This window comes from Portunus trituberculatus, chromosome 3, assembly GCF_017591435.1.
Source record: "Portunus trituberculatus isolate SZX2019 chromosome 3, ASM1759143v1, whole genome shotgun sequence".
Taxonomy (NCBI): domain Eukaryota; kingdom Metazoa; phylum Arthropoda; class Malacostraca; order Decapoda; family Portunidae; genus Portunus; species Portunus trituberculatus.
The window spans coordinates 5,009,370-5,014,369 of NC_059257.1; positions in this window are offsets into that span (position 1 = coordinate 5,009,370).

A 5,000-nucleotide genomic window follows, 5' to 3' on the forward strand; every position below is an offset into this window, starting at 1 on the left:
AGAGAGAGCGAAAGAGAGAGAGAGAGAGAGAGAGAGAGAGAGAGAGAGAGAGAGAGAGAGAGAGAGAGAGAATAAAATAATGGAGATGGAGGAAGAAAAGGAAGAGAAAATATGAAAATAAAAAAAAAAACGAGAGGAGAAATGAAGAAGAGGAGGAGGAAGAGAAAAGAAGGAAGGAAGGAAGGAAGGAAGGAAGGAAGGAAGGAAGAGAGAAGAGAAAAAGGAAGAGAAAAATAAAACAAAAATAAATACAAAACACCACAAAAACAAACAAACACACAAAACACACAAAAAAACCATTTTCTCTAATTCCCTTAAGAAAGAAAACGAAAAACTATAAAAAAAACAATATAAACCCATTTTCTTTCATAATTTTCTTAAGTCCCCCATTAATATCCTCTCCCCTCCCTTCCCCATTACCCCCATTAGTGCCCCTCACCCCTACCCCCTTTAGAAATATGTGTTAATCAGCAAAGTGCCCCCTAAAGGTAAATAATGGAAAAGAAAACGGGAAGCGAGTCAGCAACACGCAAAAGGTTTCAAATAAAGGGGAGTTCCATTTTCTGTTGAATTGAGAGACGGAAGGAAACTTGCAGGAATTTAGTTTTCAAGCCTTTTATTATATTTTATTTTCTCTTTGGTAGTTCAGTCGAGAGAGAGAGAGAGAGAGAGAGAGAGAGAGAGAGAGAGAGAGAGACACTATTATGAAGAAATATAAGGAAATGTAAATTGAAAGGAAGAGGCAGAGAGAGAGAGAGAGAGAGAGAGAGAGAGAGAGAGAGAGAGAGGAAAGACCAATTAGAGAAATGAAGAAATATTTCTCTCCGGTGACGCTCATGAGCAGAGAAAGTGAGAGAGATGGTACGCGTCTCTCTCTCTCTCTCTCTCTCTCTCTCTCTCTCTCTCTCTCTCTCTCTCTCTCTCTCTTTCCATCTTTCTTTTCTTATTTTCTCTCTCTCTCTCTCTCTCTCTCTCCATTTTCCTATCAATTTCCATTTTCTTATTTTTCTCTTCTCTCTCTCTCTCTCTCTCTCTCTCTCTCTCTCTCTCTCTCTCTCTCTCTCTCTCTCTCCCTTCGTTTTTGTTCTTGTGTTTTGTTTCCTATATTCTATTCTTTATTATTATTATTATTATTATTATTATTATTATTATTATTATTATTATCATTATTATCATTAACATCATCATCATCATTATCTTCGTCTCTTCCTCCTCCTTCATGTTTTTCTTCTGCTCCTGCTCCTCCTCCTCCTCCTCCTCCTCCTTCCTCCTCCTCTCCTCCTCCTCCTTACTCCATCATTAATAAAGTCGAGAGTCTGTCAAAGCCTTGCAATTCCTAATATTTAGAGAGAGAGAGAGAGAGAGAGAGAGAGAGAGAGAGATAGATAGAGATAGATAGATAGATAGATAGATAGATAGATAGATAGATAGAGAGAGAGAGAGAGAGAGAGAGAGAGAGAGAGAGTCAATATGGATGCTTTTAAATAATGTTTGTTTACGTATTTGTTCCAACAACCTTACTCTCTCTCTCTCTCTCTCTCTCTCTCTCTCTCTCTCTCTCTCTCTCTCTCTCTCTCTCTCTCTCTCTCTGGTAGTGATGCCAACTCAAATATAGGTTCACTTTTTCACAGTTGTAGTGTTGCCAGATAAAAAAAATAGAAAAATGAAAGGGAAATGGGAGAGAGAGAGAGAGAGAGAGAGAGAGAGAGAGAGAGAGAGAGAGAGAGAGAGAGAGAGAGTTACAATTACCATAACGAAAACACATCTTTGCTCTAAACCAATAACTCTCTCTCTCTCTCTCTCTCTCTCTCTCTCTCTCTCTCTCTCTCTCTCTCTCTCTTTCATGTTATAGATTAATATATTCTTGTTTACATTTTCTTTAATCTTATCAACGTTCAGAAATTTTCCTCATCAGTCTCTCTCTCTCTCTCTCTCTCTCTCTCTCTCTCTCTCTCTCTCTCTCTCTCTCTCTCTCTCTCTCTCTCTCTCTCTCTCTCGCTAAGCTGTTGAAAGTCCAGAATCTTAGAGAGGACTTAAATTATAACTTTGCTCTCTCTCTCTCTCTCTCTCTCTCTCTCTCTCTCTCTCTCTCTCTCTCTCTCTCTCTCTAATTGTCATTAATTGTTTCTAATTTGATAATATGAAACGTTGCTGTTGTTGTTGTTGTTGTTCTTGTCTGTCTGTCTTTTTGTCTTTTTTCTATCTTTTTTTCTGTCTGTCTGTCTGTCTCTTTCTGTCTGTCTGTCTAACTGTCTATCTCTTTCTGTCTGTCTGTCTGTCTGTCTGTCTATCTCTTTCTGTATGTCCGTCTCTCTGTCTGTCTATCTCTTTCTGTATGTCTGTCCGTCTGGCTGTCTGTCTATCTCTTTCTGTATGTCCGTCTGTCTGTCTGTCTATCTCTTTCTGTATGTCTGTCCGTCTGGCTGTCTGTCTATCTCTTTCTGTCTGTCTGTCCGTCTGGCTGTCTGTCTATCTCTGTCTGTCTGTCTGTCTATCTGTCTGTCTGTCTGTCTGTCTGTCTATCTCTTTCTGTATGTCTGTCCGTCTGGCTGTCTGTCTATCTCTTTCTGTCTGTCTGTCTGTCTGTCTGTCTATCTCTTTCTGTATGTCTGTCCGTCTGGCTGTCTGTCCGTCTGGCTGTCTGTCCGTCTGGCTGTCTGTCTATCTCTGTCTGTCTGTCTATCTATCTGTCTGTCTATCTCTTTCTGTGTGTCTGTCTATCTCTTTCTGTATGTCTGTCTGTCTGTCTATCCGTCTTTCTGCCTCTCTATCTGTCTGTGTGTCTGTCTGTCCGTCTTTCTGCCCGTCTGTCTGTCTAATAATAATAATAATAATAATAATAATAATAATAATAATAATAATAATAATAATAATAATAATAATAATCTGTCTGTGTCTGTTTGTGTGTGTGTCTGTCTGTCTGTCCGTCTTTCTGCCTGTCTGTCTGTCTGTCTGTCTGTTCGTCTTTCTGCCTCTCTGTCTGTCTGTCCATCTGTCTGTACGTCTTTCTGCCTGTATGTCTGTCTGTGTGACTGTCTATCTGTCTGTCTGTCTGTTTATCTCATTCTGTCTGTCTGTGTGTCTGTGTGTCTGTCCTCTGAGCAATACAGGTGAAAGTCTCGATACAATTAACGTGATTTGAGCCAGCAGTGATCGACATCCTTTGGGGCAACATAATGACATTCCAAAACTTTCACCCTTATTAAAAGTTGCCACAAAAAAGTCAAGGATTTATTTCTTATGGCAAAAAAAGATTCAACTTGTGTCCTTCTTGCCCCGAGTTTGTATTTTCTTTATTGTTCTGTAATTGTTTTTTTTCTTTTCTTTTCTTGTATTTTTTGTCTATTTTCTTTTTTTTTTCTTTTTTTCCAAGTTTTTATTTTTTCTTTTCTTTTTTTATGTTTATATTTTCTTTATGGTGGTTCTGTAATTGTTTGTTTTGTTTTTTTTCTTTTCTTTTTTTTTCCTTTCCTTCTTTTCCTTTCCTTCTTTTCCTTTATTTTCTTCCCTTTCTTCTTTTCTTATTTTCCTTTCCTTCTTTTCTTTTCTTTTCTTATTTTCCTTTCCTTATTTTTTTTTTTTTCTTTTGTTCTTTTCTTTCTTATTTTCCTTTCCTTCTTTTCTTTTCTTTTTTTTTTCCTTTGTTCTTTTCTTATTTTCCTTTCCTTCTTTTCTTTTCTTATTTTCCTTTCTTTTCTTTTCTTTCCTTCTCTTTGTTCTTTTCTTTTCTTTCCTTTCTCCAGGTTCGTGATTTCTTTCTTTTCATTCTGTAATTGTTTTTTTCTCTCTTCTTATTTTCTTTCTTTTTCTTGTATTTTTTCTTTTTTCCTTTTCTCCAAGTTTTTTATTTTCTTTTCTTTTTCCTTTTTTTTCAAGTTTGTATTTTCTTTATTGTAGTTCAGTAATTGTTTTCTTGTTTTGTTTTCTCTTTTCTTGTAATTCACTATTTTCTTTTCTTTTTTTTCCTTTTTCCAAGTTTTTATTTTCTTTCTTTTTGTTTTGTAATTGTTTGTTTTCTTTTCTTTTCTTATTTTCTTTCTTTGTATTTTGGTCTATTTTCTTGTTTTTTCCCCTTTTTCCAAGTTTGCATCTTTTTCTGCTTGGTGGATTTGTAATTGTTTGTTTTCTTTCTTTTCTTTCTTTCTTTTCCTACTTTTTTTTTTCCTTATTTCCTTTCTTTTCCTTTTTTCTACTTTTTCTTTTCCTTATTTCCTATTTTTTTTCCCTTATTTATTTTCTTTCTTTTTCCTTATTTCCTACTTTTTCTTATTTCCTTTCTTTTCTTTCTTTCTTTTCCTTATTTCCTTTCTTTTCTTTCTTTTCCTTATTTCCTACTTTTCTTTCCCTTATTTCCTTTCTTTTCTTTCTTTCTTTTCCTACTTTTTCTTTTCCTTATTTTCTTTTTTGTGTATTTATTGTCTATTTTCTTGTTTTTTCCCTTTTCCAAGTTTGTATCTTTTTCTTTTTGGTGGATTTAATATTTTTTTTTCTTTTTCTTTTTCTTTTACTTTCTTTTCTTACTTTTCTTTCTTTTCTTGTAAATTTTCATCTATATTTTCCTTTTTTCCCTTTTTCCAAGTTTGTATCTCTTTTCTTTTTGGTGGATTTGTAATATTTTTCTTTTTTTTTTCTTTTTTCCTTTTCCTTTTCTTTTTTCTTATCAATCTATCTGTATTTCTTTTCTCTTTCTTTTTCTCATCTCTCTATCCATAATTTTATCATTTTTTCCTTTTTTCCTTTTTTCTTGTGTCTGTTTTTTCCTTTCCTTTCTCTTTTCTTATTCTTCCTTTCTCTTTTATCATTTTTTTTTCGTTTTCATCTTATTCACATCCATTTTTTTCCTCTTCCTTTTCTATTTTTTCTATTTTTTTCTATTTTTCTTATTTTCCTTCTATCCACCACTATTTTTCCTTTCTTTCTCATCTATCCATTAATATTTATCCTTTCCTTTCATTCTTTCCTTCTACCAATCTTTATTTCTTTCCTTTTTTTTTTTCATC